This window comes from Tursiops truncatus (genome assembly GCF_011762595.2).
Source record: "Tursiops truncatus isolate mTurTru1 chromosome Y unlocalized genomic scaffold, mTurTru1.mat.Y SUPER_Y_unloc_1, whole genome shotgun sequence".
Lineage (NCBI taxonomy): Eukaryota > Metazoa > Chordata > Mammalia > Artiodactyla > Delphinidae > Tursiops > Tursiops truncatus.
The window spans coordinates 3,799,975-3,818,588 of NW_022983136.1; the positions used below are offsets into that span (position 1 = coordinate 3,799,975).

At 39.3% G+C, this 18,614-nt stretch overlaps 2 pseudogenes; both read right to left on the minus strand.

Moving 5' to 3' along the window:
• Positions 1-10,998: 10,998 nt before the first annotated feature.
• Positions 10,999-11,800, minus strand: LOC117310612 (ubiquitin-conjugating enzyme E2 D2-like; annotated as a pseudogene).
• A 2,624-nt stretch (positions 11,801-14,424) lies between these two features.
• On the minus strand, positions 14,425-15,157 carry LOC117310649 (insulin-like growth factor-binding protein 3 receptor pseudogene; annotated as a pseudogene).
• Between the last annotated feature and the right edge of the window lie 3,457 nt (positions 15,158-18,614).

Consider the following 18,614-nt stretch of genomic DNA (forward strand, 5'->3'; position numbering starts at 1 on the left):
TGGTTTGGGGTTTTTTTTTTTTTTTGATATTCTGCTGTATGAGCTGTTTGTATATTTTGGAAACTAATCCATTGTTGGTCACATTGTTTGCAAATTTTTCCTCCCAAACCATAGGTTGTTTTTTTGTTTTGTTTATGGTTTCCTTTACTGTGCAAAAGCTTTTAAGTTGGACTAGGTCCCATTTGTTTTTTTATAAATTTATTTATTTACCTATTTTTGTCTGTGTTGGGTCTTTGTTGCTGCATGCAGGCTTTCTGTAGTTGCAGTGAGCAGGTGTTGCTCTTCATTGCGGTGCGCAGGCTTCTCATTGTGGTGGTTTCTCTTGTTGCACAGCGCTGGCTCTAGGTGTGTGGGCTTCATTAGTTGTGGCTCGCAGGCTCTCGAGTGCAGGCTTAGTAGTTGTGGTGCATGGGCTTACTTGCTCTGCGACATGTGGAATCTTCCCAGACCAGGGCCTGAACCCGTGTCCCCTGCATTGGCAGGTAGATCCCTAACCACTGCACCACCAGGGCAGTGCCCCCATTTGTCTTTTTTTTTTTTTTTTTTTGTCTTGGGAGACTGATCTAAGAAAATTTTGCTATGATTTATGTCAGAAAATGTCTTGCCTATGTTCTCTTCTAGTTTTATGGAGTCATGTCTTATATTTAAGTCTTTAAGCCATTTTGATTTTATTTTTGGGTATGGTGTGAGGGAGTGTTCTCTCATTGATTTACATGTGGCTGTCCAACTTTCCAAACACCACTTGCTGAAGAGACTGTCTTTTTTCCCTTGTATATCCTTGCCTCCTTTGTCAAAGATTAGTTAACCATAGGTGTGTGGGTTTATTTCTGGGCTCTCTATTCTGTTCCATTGATCTATATGTTTGTTGTGCCAATACCATGCTCTTTTGATTACTTTATCTTTATAGTATTGTCTGAAGTCTGGGAGGGTTATGCTCCCAGCTCTTTTGCCTTTTCCTCAGGATTATTTTGGCAATTCTGGGTCTTTTGTGGTTCCATATAAATTTTAGGATTATTTGTTCTAGTTGTGAAAAATGTCAAGGGTAATTTGATAGGGATTGCATTGAATCTGTATCTTGCTTTGGGTAGTATGATCATTTTAACAATATTAATTCTTCCAATCCAACAGCATGGAATATCTTTCCATTTCTTTGAATCATCTTCAGTTTCCTTTATCAGTGTTTTATAGTTCTCAACATATAAGTCTTACAACTCCTTGGTTACATTTATTCCTAAGTATTTTATTTTATTTTTTATGTGATTTTTAAATGGGATTTTTAAAACTTTCTCTTTCTGATATTTCATTGTTAGTGTAAAGAAATGCAACAGATTTTTGTATATTAATCTTGTAGCCTGCTACCTTGCTGAATTCATTTATCAGTTCTAATAATTTTTGTACGGCCTCATTAAGGATTTCTAAATAGAGTATCATGTCATCTGCATATAAGGACAATTTTACCTCTTCTTTTCCCACTCAGATACATTTTATTTTTTTTTTCTTATTTGATAGCTGTGACTAGGACTTCCAATACTATGTTCAATAGAAGTGATGAGAGTGGGCATCCTTGTCTTGTTCAAGAATTTCGTAGGAAGGCTTTCAGCTTTTCACCAGAATATTATGTTGGTTGTGGGTTTGTCATAAATAATTTTTATATTATGTTTAGATATGTTCCTGCTGTACCAACTTTAGTGAGAGTTTATATTATGAATGGATTTTGAATTTTTTCAAAAGCTTTTTCTACATCTATTGAGATGGTTTTTGCCTTTTCTTTTGTGGATGTGGTGTATCACATTGATTGATTTGCATATGTTGAACCACCCTTGTGACCCTGGAATGAATCCAACTTGATCATGGTGTATGATCCTATTGGCCTATAGTTTTCTTTTTTGGTAGTGTCTTTGTCTGGTTTTAGTATTAAGGTGATGATAGCTTCATAGAATGACTTTGGGTGTGCTCCCTCCTCTGCAATCTTTTGGAAGAGTTTGAGAAGGATAGGTATAAGTTTTTCTCTGTATGTTTGGTAGAATTTGTCTGTGAAGCCATCTGGTCCTGGACTTTTGTTTGTAGGGAGTTTTTTGTTTTCTTTTTTTCTTGGTACAATATATATGGAATCTAAAAAAATGGTTTTGTAAGGACTTTTAAAATTACAGATTCTATATTATTTCTAGTGATTGGTGTGTTCAAATTATCTATTTGTTCTTGATTCAGTTTTGGTGGGCTGTATGTTTCTAGAAACCTGTCCATTTCTTCTTGGTTGTCCAGTTTGTTGGCATTTAACTGTTCATAGTATTTTCTTATGATTTTTTATATTTCTGTGGTATTGTTTTTTATTTCTCACCTTTTATTTCTTATTTCGTTTATTTGGGGCCTGTCTCTTTTCTTCTTGGTGAGCCTGTCCAGTAATCAAAAAAAAATTTTTTTACTGAAGTCTAGTTTATTAAAAAGGTGCCACTTGAAGAGTGATCAGGGGATTTGATTCCTGCTGTTTCTTCCCTATATATGCTTTGACACACATTTTTTTGCAGTTTTATTAGTGTGTCACTGGCTATACCATAAACTGTACATATTTAAAGTACAGTTTGATGTTTTGACACCTGTAAGATCATCATCACAATTAAGATAATGAACATATTTGCCCCCTCAAGAGTTTTCTTGTGCCCTTCTTAATTCGTTCTTTCTCACTGCTCTTTTCCCATCCCCAGCCTCCCCTAGGGAACCACTGATCTAGCTGCTTTCTGGTATGATAAATTGATTTGTATTTTTGAAAATTTTATATAAATGCAGTAATAAAATATGCAATTTCTTTAGCCTGGTTTCTTTTGCTCAGCATAATTAGTTTAAGATTCATCCATGTTGTTGTGTATATGGTCCTTTTTATTGCTGAGTGGTATCCTATTGTATGAATATACCACTTTGTTTATCCATGAACTCATTGATAAACATGTGGATTGTTTCCAGTTCTGAGTGTTTACAAATGAAGCTGCTCTGAGCATTGTATGGGCATATGTTTTAACTTATCTTGGATGGATACTTCAAGGAGATGAATGGCTTGGTTCTATAGTAGGTATATGTTTAACTGACCCATTTTCAAATCCCTATTTTAGTTTTGAAGGAATCAGAGGGCTAGATGAACGATTTGTAACTTGCCCAAAATGACACAGCTTTTCAAGGAGTGGAACTGAGATGTGGTTTTAGATTCGTGTGATTCTAAGTCCAACCTTTTCCAGAAACCTATGCTGTTAAGCCATCTGCTTGGTCTGGTTTGGCCTGGCTGCCTGTGTGACCTATTGAGAAAGCTGATATCAGAGAATATGGCTGGTATGGGACAAGTAGGAGTTTGGAATGCGATAGATTTCCTCATTTCATTACTGGCAACCCTGGGCCACAGCAGGCTTTCTGGGCAGCAGGCTGATTTCCAATAAGTGTACTGTGTGCGAAGTTAAGAACACATGGTTTCTCTAGGATGTTAGCTTCCATGGGGAAGAAAGAATTAAGAAGTTGGGCCACATGTGACTACTTTCTCCCTCCAAACTTATCAGTTAGCTCCATTTCCCTTGAGGTGGAATAAGGGGGCAGAAAGAAGCCAGGAGTGTAATACTTTTGGAAACCTATTCACGTGGAAGGAGACACCCAGAATAGAAAAGTGTTCCTTCTCAACACCTTTATGTGTGATAACATACAAGACAGATAAGATCTTGAGATAGAATAGGAAAAAAGATGGTCTGAGTCAAGGTGAAGTTTAGGAGGTAAGATTGAAGAACATTTCTTTTCCATCCTTCGTTTGACTCACTCTAGACCCCATGACTTTTGTTCTGTATATTTGGAAAGTTCCCAGGTGGTCTCCTGTGTGAAGAACATATTGAGGCCATTCTTAAATCCTTTGTGACTTTTAGGAGAGCCACTTCCAGGAGATCTGGCAAGACCTACATGATTTCAGATCACGTGTGACCCTGGTAGATAGTAAATCCTGAGAGAGCTTCCCATTCCATCAGGAAGTGGTGGGAACTAACATTCACTGAGTATATTCTATGTGCCAGGGACTGCAAGATGCTAGTGCTTCTGATCAGTTTTCATGTCATGGCACATGTAGAAAATTCTAATATTTTATACTGGAATAAAAGATGAATGAGGATGCTCAAGGCCAGAGGTGACTGGCCCAGGGGCTCTAGGCAACCCAAAGGCTGAGGGATCAAATTCTTGCCATGCCCATCATTTAGTCACAGTGCAGCATTGAACCTAATTGTTGGGAGGCCCTGCACTACATATCCAGTATCCCTTATTCCATTAATCCTCTCATTTATAGACAAGGAGATTGAGGCCCAGGGGTTAAGCAGCTTGCCCTAGGTTGCACAACCATAACTTGGTATCATACCAAACTTTTTCATAACCTAAAACCCACATTTTTTGCACCACATGATGGTTTCTTCTAAAGGATCTCTGAATATTTCGGTCCATCCCTGCATATCACTCACTGGATAATTTCTGATTGACAGTTCATTCAATTGTTGTTCATTTCAACAAGTATTTATGTGGTTCTGATAATCTGTCAGCAATGCTTGGTGCTAGGACTTAAAGATGAACAAGACCCAGTCTTGTTCATTTTTAAAATGATAAAGCTTTAGCTTGTTTCCAGTTTTCATTATTATAGATAATGTTTCAGTGAACATACTTAAACATGTCTCTTTATACACGTTGTGTGGGAATTTCAATCCAGACTGTATGCCTAGAAATGGAATTTCTGCATCATAGGATACATATTTTAGTTCTACAAAATAATGTCAAATTGCTCTCCAAATGGCTGTACCAATATATGCTTCTTCTAGTGGTTTATGAGTATATTGGACATTTGCCTTTTTGTTTGTTCATTTTTGGGCTGCCCAGAATCTAACCTCATTTCTGTGGTTTTGTGAGCTGAAAAGCCAGATTCTTGCTCTGCCTGATCCCAAGAACCTGGGCATAAGTATGTGGCCAAAATATGCCAACTGGATGCTTCCTCCTGGGACATTGAATCTGGGGTGTGAGAGACACAGAAGACAACCTGGTTTGGCATTGATTTCAGTGACAGTGTCATGACATCCTGTGTCCAGGGGCAGAGGTGGAAGTAACATCAACAATGGTTTCAGGTTTCATCTTGACAGGCCCTTCCCATGACAAGATTTTAGTTGTGATTCTGGGTTTCCGGAAGTCCCTACCTGTTTTCTGAATCTTATTTTCTAGCCTTCTTATTCATGATCTCTCCAATAGCCTTCCAACAAATTCCAATTCGCCTACTAGAACTGAGTGAAGTGCACTGTTTTCATACTGATAATCACACATCGGAGGTTTGTGAAATCAATTTAGCGGGTATGACCAACAGTTAAAAAATTAGATAGTATAGAATAGAATAGAATAGAATAGAAATATTGACGTTCATTGATTGTGGTAAGGGTAGGGATTGTTTCATGAAACATACACACATATAAACATGCATAGATACACACATATAAACATGCACAGATACACACATATATGTACTAAGTTGCTAAGTAAAATGCTTTTCTTGTTTTAGGTTATCATTCAGAGATTTGAAAGTAGTGTTATAGGGTTTAAGATCATGGCCTCTGGAATTAGCTGCTTGTGTTCCTGTCCCACTTGCCAGCCATTTGACTTTGGGCAAATTACTACAGCTCTGTACCTTGCTTTCTTCATTTGTAACATGATAATATGCAGAGACTGCTAGTTTCCTACCAAAATTATTTCCCCTTCTGTCAAAGCTATGTTATTTTTTAAGTCAGTTCAAGCTGTTATAACAATACCAAAGACTGGGTGGCTCAAACAACAAACATTTATTTCTCACAGTTCTGGAGGCTGGAAGTCCAAGATCAGTGTGCCAGCATTGTCAGATTCTTAGTAAATACCCATTTCCTGGTTTACAGATGGTCACCTTTTGCTCTGTCTTCACATGACAGAGATAGAGATCATTTCTCCTGTGTCTCATAAGGGCACTAATCCCATTCATGAGGGCTCCACCATAATGACCTAAATACCTCCCACAGGCCCTACCACCAAATAATATCACAGTGCAGATTAGGGCTTCAACATGAATTTTGGGGAACACAAACATTCAGTCCACAGTTGTAGCTGAACACACGATTGTGCAGTTAGGCACTATTTGCTGGTTGATTTATAATTAAATGTGGGGATGCAGCTAAGTTCTTGCCAATGGAATGTGTGACATAATGGGTACCAGTTTCAAATCTCAACCTTGAAAGGCATTGTGTATACTTCCTCCATTACCTTTTCCCTTTCTTGGTGGGTGGAACCCTGATGTGGTGGTCATCCAGCTTTGGCCATGTAGAGAATGATAATGTAGACCAAATAGACAATAAATGGAAGGGGCTTGGATCCTTAAATGACTGTAGAATTCCACCAACCTGCACTACTCATATAAAGACCATTGAATATGAGAAAAATGTCTTTGTTCTCTAAGCTATTGCATTTTGGGATCTCTTTGTTATACAAATCTTGTCTTTACCCTAATTAGTACACTGTCTCGTGGAGCTGCTGAGGATTATTTGAGCAATTCGTCACATATAATAAGTATTAAATAAGGTATACCTGTTATTAATTTTTTGAAATCAAGAACACTCATTAGTAAAATGAGGGGTGAATTTAGCTCAGTGGTTCTCTATGAGGGGTGATTTTTATCCTCATCCCTCTCCTCCTTGGGGAACATTTGGCAATGCCTAGAAGTATGTTTGGTTATCTTAACTGTAGAGTATCATAAAGGCATGTAGTGGGTATAGTCCAGTGGTGCTGCTGAATATTCTACAATATACAGGACAGACCCCCACAATGTAGAGCCCCAAATGTCAGTAGTTCCAAGGCTGAAACCCTGATTTAGCTGATTGGTTTAAGCTACTTGGGATACATTGCTGAAACAGAATTTGGGGTCAAACTGCATGGCTGAGAAACACGAGGTGGGGTATTTCCCCAAAAGAAATGCCATTCTATTTTACCATGACAGGGGGAGAATGAATGCTGGGCAGCAGTGAATATATGTCTCCAGTACATTTTGAATACTGACATTCATTCACACCCTTCTTTCCATACATACATAAACCCACTCATTTATTCTTCAGAATCATATGCAGCTAATGCATCAGCTCCAAGTCCAGAATTTCAGGGTGATACACAGTCCTTGTCTTTAGTCTAGATCTTGCAACCAATAGCTAAATAATATGCCATTAACTCTAACACAATTGTTATACCATGATGGAGGGAGAACAGGATAACCACATAAAGACCATCTTTAGTCTTGCAGATAGATGGTGCTAGGTCACGAAGCTGCCATTCCTTACTTGGTATTTGGGGGCAGACAGCAGAGGAGTTGCTGAATCTATTCAGACTTCACTGAGCCACCAATCCACCATTATGGAGCCCAAGGTGAAATCCAATTACAGTTTTCTTTTGCTTCATTTGGGAGTTAAAGGGATAGGAAACAAGACAATAGAGGTATTGACAGGGAGGCTTAGAGATGTTTTCATTGTCCCTCAGAACAGATATAACCTATGAAAAGAACCTAGTGACTTTCGCTTAGTTTATTTATAATTATGGGCATAATCTATTAGTCTTAATTGATCCCTAGAGAAGGAAAAAGCAGCCAATGTACCAGGTGTCTCAGTCTATTTTGGAATTTTCTACTAATAGGCTCCTACCCTCCATTTATGTGCTCCTTTTAGCTTCAATCCGTCTCCTTCTCTTCAAATCATGTACCTCTAGTCAAAAGACTTGTTTTTCACTATGAGACTTTCACAGTATTGGAATGTAGGCGTCACCTCCTTCATGCACTGCAGTTGTAGGTGCCATTTTTCCTACATCAAATCAACTTTGTCAAAGTAACTTCTTCCAAGTGCCAATAACAAACTCCCTCTCTCATTGTTTTACAGATTGCTCACCATATGGATATTTCCCGTTGGAACTTAGTTTTTCTTGCTCTCATCATGTATGTAGAGCAGTTAAGAAAAGAGTAATCTGAATCGAACAAATGACCAACATTTCCTGGGCTTCATTACCTGCACCACCTCCTTCCCCAGCAGCTCTGCTGCATCAGACCTTGGGTGTTTCCACGAGTGTAACTGTCAGAACTCGATCACGACAGTTTAACAATGTCAAAATTACTTTACATACATAGTGGAAGTAGCTGACTTCATTTCCTTCGAGAGAAGGGGAGGGTTGTTTTGTAATGGTGGTCTCCTTTCATCATGGAATTGCATGACTCTTTAACATTTGAAAGAAATTACTAAATTTTACTAACAAAAGTCTTTGAAAAGCAAACCAGAAAATTGGAAGCAGGAGCAAAGAAGAATTTATTTATTTATTTATTTATTTATTTATTTATTTATTTATTTGATACTGACATAGTTATTTTTCTGGGTTAGATGTAACAGATGTTATTAATGATAATATTTAATAACAACACAATAGCTGATATTTATTGAGTATTTACATATCCCAGGCATAGTAGCTAGAAAAGCTCTGTTGAAAGTTTAATAAGGAAGGGGTAAATGGCCACTTTCATCATGACTGTAAAATGTCTGACTTGCCTGGTTCCACCCATTTTTGGTAGTTGATTGTTCAGGTCAAGTATCTATTTCATTTATCTATTTTTTTAGGGAGGACACTGTAGAGTAGCTTACAATCCACAGTAAGTGCTGGGAAATATTCTTTGTGTTTAAGATCATGAATGTTTGAATCAGGTACTCCCTTCAAAATAAAAGAGTTATTCAGACATGTAAATTAGGATATTACCTTTTTTAGCATGGATATTATTCTTTCATAATGTCAGTTAACACGTGTTTACTGTGCACCTGTATTCAATATCTGATACAGCATGTGAGTTAAGGGTTTAGGAAGGTGAATAATAGCAACCAGGATGTGATATTTAGTTTGAGTAGCACAAATAATATTTTATACAAGGGAAAATGAAATTTCATTATTTTATTTATTTTTCATATATAGTATGGACCCTGAAGTAGATTCTCATCATCTTGCCTTGTCATTTACTAGCTTAGCCCATGGCAGGTTGTTTAACCTCTATAAGGCTCTCAGCATTCATGGGTAAATGAGGGTAATAATGGTACCTGCATGATAGGGTTGTTGGAAGGATTAAATATGTGTAGTGGAGAAGCAATCTTTTTCTCTTGCCATCTTGGGTTCTCCAGCTGGGACCTTGTAAATTAGACGAGACACATTAATAAGAGAAAAACAAGTTTATTGACCTATGTGTCGCACATACATACGGGAGCACTCAGAAATAAGTTACTCAAAGAGGTGGTTAGAACTTCACCTTATATACCATTTTAAAAGAACAATACATTTTTTAAACATCTTTTTTGGAGTATAATTGCTTTACAATAGTGTGTTAGTTTCTGCTTTATAACAAAGTGAATCAGCTATACATACACATATATCCCCATATCTCCTCCCTCTTGCATCTCCCTCCCACCCTCCCTATCCCACCCCTCTAGGTGGTCACAAAGCACCAAGCTGATCTCCCTGTGCTATGTGGCTGCTTCCCACTAGCTATCTACCTTACGTTTGGTAGTGTATATATGTCCATGCCTCTCTCTCACTTTGTCCTAGCTTACCCTTACACTTCCCCATGTACTCAAGTCCATTCTCTACGTCTGTGTCTTTATGCCCCTAAAAAGATATCTACAAACAATAAGTGCTGGAGAGGGTGTGGAGAAAAGGGGACCCTCTTGCACTGTTGGTGGGAATGTAAATTGATATATCCACTATGGAAAACAGTATGAAGATTCCTTAAAAAACTAAAAATAGGACTACCATACGACCCAGCAATCCCACTACTGGGGATATACCCTGAGAAAAACATAATTCAAAAAGTGTCATGTACCACAATGTTCATTGCAGCTCTATTTACAATAGCCAGGACATGGAAGCAACCTAAGTATACATCGACAGATGAATGGATAAAGAAGATGTGGCACATATATACAATGGAATATTAGCCATAAAAAGAAATGAAATTGAGTTATTTGTAGTGAGGTGGATGGACTTAGAGTCTGTCATACAGAGCGAAGTAAGTCAGAAAGAGAAAAACAAATACCGTATGCTAACGCATGTACATGGAATCTAAAAAAACCAATACATTTTTAAAGATGTGACAAGACAAAAGAAAAGGGCTTTGAGTTTCTAGGGGTGAGAAGGCAAATATGTGGGGAAAACAGCTGTAGTTAAGTTTTGTCAGGTAGGTTCCTTTGGGCTGCCAAGGGTCTCTGTGTTGTTTACAGTGATTAATTGCTGTCCTTCCTGGTAGACAGGGGAGAGGAAACACTTTTACAAATTTATGGCCTGCTTTTAGTCAAATAGGGGGAGGATAAGGAACTCTTCTTGTATCTGCTTCTTCTTAATTGCCTCTGGTCAAAATAATCCTTATGCCAAAGTGGCATATTTTGGGGTGGCAGATTCTATAACCCTTCCTATGTAACAGATGTATCACAAGGCCTGGCACTATTTTTTTTTTTTTTTTTTTTTTGTGGTACGTGGGCCTCTCACTGTTGTGGCCTCTCCCGCTGTGGAGCACAGGCTCCAGACACGCAGGGTCAGCGGCCATGGCTCACAGGCCCAGCCGCTCCGCGGTATGCGGGATCTTCCCGAACCGGGGCAAGAACCCGTGTCCCCTGCATCGGCAGGCGGACTCTCAACCACTGCACCACCAGGGAAGCCCTACATACTCAATTTTTAAAAAAAAATTTTTTGAATGTTGGGCATTGTTCTCGTGTAACCATTTTACAGTTTCTAAAAGCAGTATTGTCCAAAGCTGGAAGAACTTAAGTCTTCGCCATGTGAATGAATGGAGGGAGTTAAACAAAAAATAAAATTTAAAAAGAGAAGGTCTGATAGGAGAGCAGCTGGATAAGAAAATCAAAAAAGGAATAGTAATTTAAAGTTTATTCCAGCTATAATGTGGCTTATTCTGACCTCAAGGCAGCATCACATGGCGTACTTCTGAGTCCATTCCTGAGATATTCTGTTGTACTTAGCTCTGTCTGTCTTATAGATCCATGCAATCTCTGGTACTAGGGAGTTATGTGGGTTTGAATCACACAGCAGTGAACAAATGGATTAAAGAACTTTAGAAATAGTTAAAGCAGGTGACCACTGTGATCTTAGAATATCAAGACAAATGCAGCCATTCCTGTTGATATTTGGATGATAAATTCTTATGGTAAATGCAACCTGGTTTGAAGGGGTAGTCCATAAGAAGATGAACTGTCAAAAAGAATACATATATATGTGTTAGCATACGGTATTTGTTTTTCTCTCTGACTTACTTCACTCTGTATGACAGTTTCTAGGCCCATCTACCTCGCTACAAATAACTCAATTTCATTTCTTTTTATGGCTGAGTAATATTGCATTGTATATATGTGCCACATCTTCTTTATCCATTCATCTGTCAATGGACACTGAGGTTGCTTCCATGTCCTGGCTATTGTAAATAGTGCTGCGGTGAACATGTGGTATAGGTCTTTTTTTAAATTAAGGTTTTCTCAGGGGATATGCCCAGTAGTGGGATTGCTGGGTCATAAGAACCAATAATAAAATAATACTGAATTTTATATTTACCTATTAAAAAAAAAAAGAATACACCACTTTGACATGGACTGTCATTAGGTCCCATAATTGTGACTTGCCAATGAAACATATCATTCCCAACTTGACCTGCAGAACATTGTGCCAGAGGATCATGGACCAAATCACTAAGTTCCTTATGAATTCATTTCAGCACCATAGTCTGTGCTTTTTGTCTGGCTCCTCACTACCTCAGTATGTGCTCAAAGGTCCAGCACAAACTCTTCATTTTCCAGGCTACTGGGAAGGGTAGTTTCTTCATCTCACACCGACTCTACACAGGTGCAGAGGGGCCAAGGCATCCCTCAAGCTGTGGCCTCGGCCTCCTCCCTGCCCACCCGACAGCTGCTGCATAGCTGACCCTACGGTGCTAATGCACATGATGTGAGGTGATAGTATTTTTGAATACTATCAAAAGGTGTGATTTTTTTTTTTTTTTTTTGGCTGCACCCACCGGCTTGTGGGATCTTAGTTCCCCAGCCAGAGACTGAACCTAGGCCCTGGACAGTGATAGCGCAGAGTCCTAAGCACTGGACTACCAGGGACTTCCCAAGGTTTGATTTTTTTTAAATATAGAATTAGGCTTTCTATCTTGTGTCATTTAACAGTCTGTTTCCTTACCACCAATTTATTTTAATTTTGGATTAAATAAATAGTTTTGTTTTTGAGATATCTCTCATGAGTTTACCTAAGCTCTTTTGGAACCTATAGGATTCTTTTTTTTTTTTCTTTTTTTTTTTTGGCCACACTGCACCATGGCTTGCGGGATCACAGTTCCCTGACCAGGGATTGAACCTGGGCCTGGAATCCTAACCACTAGGCCACCAGGGAACTCCCTATAGGATTTTTTTAAAATTTATTTTATTTTTGGTTGCGCTGCATGCAGCATGCGGGATCTTAGTTCCTCAGCCAGGGATGGAACCCATGCCGCCTGCAGTGGAAGTGCAGAGTCTTAACTGGATAGCCAAGGAAATCCCCAAAATTGATTTTATTAAAATATAGTTGATTTACAATGTTGTATTGGTTTCTGATGTACAGCAAAGTGATTCAGTTATATATATATTACATATATAAAATATATATATATATATATATATATTCTTTTTCATATTCTTTTTCATTCGGGATACTTAATACAGTTCCCTGTACTATATAGTAGGACCTAATAGTTTGCAACTGCTAATCCCAACTTCAAATCCATCCCTCCCCCACTCTCCCTTCCCCTGGGCAAGCACAACTCTGTTCTCCAGGTCTGTGAGTCTGTTTCATAGATAAATTCATTTGTGTCATATTTTAGATTTCACATGTAAGTGATAGCATATGGTATTTGTCCTTGTCTTTCTTGCTGACTTTCCTTAGTAGGATAATCTCTAGGTCCAACCAAGTCTCTACAAATGACCCAATTTCATTCCTTTTTATGGCTGAGTAATAGTCCATTGTATATATGTACCACATCTTCTTTATCCGTTCATTTGTCAATGGACATTTAGGTTGTTTTGATGTCTTGGCTATTGTAAATAGCACTGCTATGGACATAGGGGTGCATGTGTCTTTTCAAATTAGAGTTTTGTCCAGATATACACCCAGGAGTGGGATTGCTGGATCATATGGTAACTCTATTTTTAGTTTTTTTTTTTTAATTAAGCTTTATTGGAGTATGGTTGTATTAGTTTCTTGCTGTACAGCAAAGTGAATTAGTCATATGTATACAAATATCCACTGTTTTTTTAGATTTCCTTCCCATTTAGGTCACCACAGAGCACTGAGTAGAGTTCCCTGTGCTCTACAGCAGGCTTTCATTAGTTATCTATTTTATACATAGTAGTGTATATATGTCAGTCCCAGTCTCCCAATTCATCCCACCCCCCTATCCTCCTTGGTAACCATTCATTTGTTCTCTACATCTATGTCTCTACTTCTGCTTTGCATCCTTTCAAATCATGGTTTTCTCAGGGTATATGCTGAGTAGTGAGATTGCTGGGTCGTATGGTAGTTCTATTTGTAGTTTTTTAAGGAACCTCCATACTGTTCTCCATAGTGGCTGTATCAATTTATATTCCCACCAACAGTGCAAGAGTGTTCCCTTTTCTCCACACCCTCTCCAGCATTTATTGTTTGTATATTTTTTGATGATGGCCATTCTGACCAGTGTGAAGTGATACCTCATTGTAGTTTTGATTTGCATTTCTCTAATAATTAGTGGTGTTGCACATCTTTTCTTGTGTCACTTGGCCATCTCTATGTCTTCTTTGGAGAAATGTCTGTTTAGGTCTTCTACCCATTTTTTGATTGGGTTGTTTTTCTTTTTGATATTGAGCTGCATGAGCTGTTTGTATATTTGGGAGATTAATCAGTTGCTTCATTTGAAATATTTTCTCCCATTCTGAGGGTTATCTTTTTGTATAGTGTATGGTTTCCTTTGCTGTGCAAAAGCTTTTAAGTTTCATTAGATCCCATTTGTTTATTTTTGTTTTTATTTTCATTACTCTAGGCAGTGGATCAAAAAAAGATCTTGCTGTGATTTATGTCAGAGAGTGTTCTGCCTATATTTTCCTCTGAGAGTTTTACAGTATCCAGCCTTACAGTTAGGTCTTTAATTCATTTTGTTTTTGTTTTTGTGTATGTTGTTAGGGAGTGTTCTTTTTTTGAGGGGGGGCAAAAAATCCTTTTATTTCCCCCCCACATTCCAGCTCTCCACTTTTTGTAACATCTCTTCCAACTCAGAATCAAGGCCCAAGAAGTTGACTCACACCTGAGAATGAGACGGGAACTAGGCCAGTGCCCTCAGAACCAGGTTCTAGACCAGTAGGACTCTGGCGCAGCTGGAAGCACACAGCAGTGAGACAGCAGAGAAAGCCACAGAAGAGAAGAAGGAAGGAGCCCAAAACCAGCAGCCTAGAGCTACACAGAGCCAACTCCTCGGAGGTGAGCAACTTGCTGAGCACAAGACCTCTGTGGCTTCAGACGCTGACATACTCCTCAGTCATCCTAGGGCTCAGGGTAGAATTTCCTGCTCCCTCCTCCAAGCAGGACATGGGAGGCTGGCTGGAGGGCAGGATTACTGGAGCACCACTAAAATATAGGCAGGTTCCTGGGGTCCTTTCTTTGGTCACCCTGGCTGTAATGAGGACCAGCTCTCCTGCAGAAGATCCTTTCAATCCCATCTGACTACCCTGGACCTCGGGTAGTCAGAGGTCTTGGGTATGTCTGGGTCTTGTTCCTGTCTAGACCATCTCTGAAGTTCAAGGTAGTCAATAAGCCCACAACGTGAGCCACGCCACTTCTCTGTGACTGTCCCATTCAAAGGGCAAAGGGTCAGCTGGCCAAAAGATCTCAAGAAGGAGACCTAGTCCTGAGGGATGTCAGAGCTGCACAGGCCAGTCTTGTGCGTGAGGAGGAAGCAACCAAGGCCCAGGCCAGAAAGGCCCAGAAGCAGCAGGATCAAAGTGATACAGACCAGAGGTGGGTGGTGGGCCAGGCAGAGATACAGGTTGTGCCCTGCCTGGCAGATGCCCATGGGGAGCAGAGGGGTCTGGGCATCCAGGAAGAGCCACTTGGAGGCAGGCAGAGGCTGGCGTCCCCTGTGACGTCACGTGTGGAGTAGCAAAGGGTGGGAGTGTTCTAATTTCATTCTTTTACATGTAGCCATCCAGTTTTCCCAGCACCACTTTTGAAAATACTGTCATTTCTCCATTGTATATTCTGGCCTCCTTTGTCATAGATTAGGTGGCCATAGGTGTGTGGGTTTATCTCCGGACTTTCTATCCTGTTCCATTGATCTATATTTCTATTTCATAGGTAGGTTCGCTTGTGTCATATTTTAGATTCCACATATAAGTGATACCATATGGTATTTGTCTTTCTCTTTCTGACTTACTTCATTTAGTATGATAATCTCTAGGGCCATCCATGTTGCAAGTGGCATTATTTCATTCTTTTTATGGCTGAGTAATATTCCATTTTACATCTTTATCCATTCATCTGTCAGTGGAGATTTAGGTTGTTTCTATGTCTTGGCTATTGTGAATAGTGCTGTTGTGAGCAAAGGGGTGCCTGTGTCTTTTCAAATTATAGTTTTGTCCAGATATATGTTCAGGACTGGAATTACTGGATCCTATGGTAACTCTATTTTTAGTTTTTTGAGGAACCTCCATACTATTTTCCACAGTGGTTGCACCAATTTACATTCCCACCAACAGTATAGGAGGTGGAACCTATAGGATTTTTTTTTTTAAAGAATTCTATCCTTTTTAAATTAATTTATTTACTTTTGCTGTGTTGGGTCTTCGTTTCTGTGCGAGGGCTTTCTCTAGTTGTGGCAAGCGGGGGCCACTCTTCATCGCGGTGCGTGGGCCTCTCACTGTCGCGGCCTCTCTTGTTGCAGAGCACAGGCTCCAGACGCGCAGGCTCAGTAGTTGTGGCTCATGGGCCTAGTTGCTCCTCGGCATGTGGGATCCTTCCAGACTAGGGCTCGAACCCATGTCCCCTGCATTAGCAGGCAGATTCTCAGCCACTGCACCACCAGGGAAGCCCTATAGGATTTTTTATGTTCTTCAAGCTTCTAGAAGTTTCATGTTGTGCTAATTTTCAGAGTTTTGTAAACAATTCCTTAGCCATATTTAATCACCTTTCTTTTTGGCACTTTCACTCTGCCTTTACATTCTCAACCTGAAGAAGGTGGGCTGTTTAGTTGGTTTTCCTGAAGAAAATCTTTAACCTCTAATTCTATCTGCAGAGATTAGAAATACATGAAACATTTCCTGTGATTTGTAGAATTAGATCTCAAAATTAGGGTACATGTATGTTGAACATATTCAAGTGCATTTTAAGCTTGTGAGCATATGAGATAAATTTAGAGATTAGGGATTATTTGGTTTCTTCATCTTTATGCCAAATAGCAGTGTTTTATCCCTGAGCTATTTCTAAGGGTTGCCAGGATTTTCTGCATGATCATGCTACCAACTACTTTCGTTGTTTCCACTTCAGTGTGGTTCAGGGAAATGTAAGCTGAGAATTAGACTGGGATTCAATACCCCAGGGTTACAACTAACTTGCCTAATAACCTTGGACAAATCACAAAAGCCTTACTAGGCCTTTGTTTCCTTATATGTGAAGTGGGGAATGATAATACTTACCTCTTAGTTTGGATATGAAGATTAAATGGTATCTCACAATCCACCTTGCTAGCATGGGTTGTAAGTTTAGATTTTAAAATTTTCTAATTAATCACTAGAATCTCTACATGTAAATAGGGTTGGGGTCCCCTATTTAAAATCTCCTTTACAAATTTACTAAGAACTCTAGGTGCTTACTCTTCCAAAGGAGCCTCTTGTCAACCCCAAATGGAGAGAAACTCAGAAAAGCACGACCAGTCCACTGGTAGGTCCTGGTCTCAAATGCTGTTGTTTTGTTGAGACCTTTTGAATAAATTGGTTCTACTGAGGCCATTGAGTGCTCACCCACTGCTGGCATGCCCCTTCTGGTCCAGGTCCTTGCACACAACTTGGTGGTGCCCAAGCTTGACCTCTCAAGGTTACTTGTCTACTGGTTACATTCATCTACTCAGTTATTGTGTCCTGTATCACCCTGTGACATCTGTGTCAAGACAACTGGATCCAGAGGAACTTGTCACCAGTCCAGACATCACTTCCTTTCTTGATGTGTAACTAGATTTTAATATATTTTCCTACCAGTGGACCTCAGTTGGAATCATCCTAATTCATTTGAGAAATTCTGATAACGCTGAATTTCAAAAGGCAAGGCCAAGAACAACTTCACCTTTGGAGACTCCTTAAGTCCATTTTGCATATTTAGCCCACTCCTCCCAGCTATCAGAGCTGAGTACCAAGCAAATCACCAAAGTTCATATCACTTCATCATCTATCAGGAATGGCTTACTAAACTTAAATTTGTATTATTAAGAAGGGTCTTTCAGGTGATTTGGGAACAAGGAAGGACTACCAAGGGACTTATTTTTTTTAACCAAGGGACTTTTTGACAATATCCAGACAGAAATAATCTGATACCTTCTTACTAAATAAGGTTAAAAAAAAGTTCTGCTTCACCCCACAGAGCCACATATGTGTAAAGTACCTAGCATGCCTCTGTTATTTATTAGGTGCTCAAAAAATGTTAGTTCTCTCCTTTCTCCATTCCCCCTCATCTTGACCACCCGTCTGCATCATTTAGGTGGGAACACATAGCTTTCTGTGAGAAAGAGTGTGGCATCTAGTGTTTTGAAGCTTCAGTTTAGTGGAACCATATATTCCTTGTCTGGTTTTGCCAACAAAACATGTGTCTGTGTGGTTAAGGCACACAGAGGAGGCCCAGGTCATTGCAGTCAGAGGCTAACCTCACGCTCTGTCTTCAGCTTTCAAGACAAGCTCTTTACTACATTTATAGCTGAATTCCCAGACCTCACTACAAGACCCAGGGTTGTGGCATCTCAAAGCTGACTCTATTCTTCAAAAGAAAGTGACAGCTCCCTTGAATTATTTTGGGTTCAGTAGTGAGTCACCACATGTTTCATGAGACAAATCAGGTGCTTAATACCATATTAGTCTTACAGGTGTTTAATTATTGGCTTTAGACACAAATTCTAATAGAAATAGAAAGAATAAAAAGTGAGACTAATTCCAAAGCTCTCTTGAAATTATCCTTAGTCCCTGCTGACATTTCCTTAACTGGCCTTTTGTTTTAATGTCTTCAGCAGAAGAGTTTTGCTAATGCTCTGAGGTGTGGTTTTGGCTTAGCTGCCTTTGTTTTTTCCAGAGTTAGCCTTGCTCTCTGAAAAACATTGCATCCTGGCTTTTGCAAATCTCCACTGAGTTTGGAGAAATTATGCCTTGCCATCCAACCTCTTTCCTGGAACACAATGTGATTGCTGATGACATACCAGCTGTTCCACTTGACAATGTTTGCTTGTCGTCTCATTTCACTTGAATATTCACTGGTGAGTAAGAACAGAAGTGGAA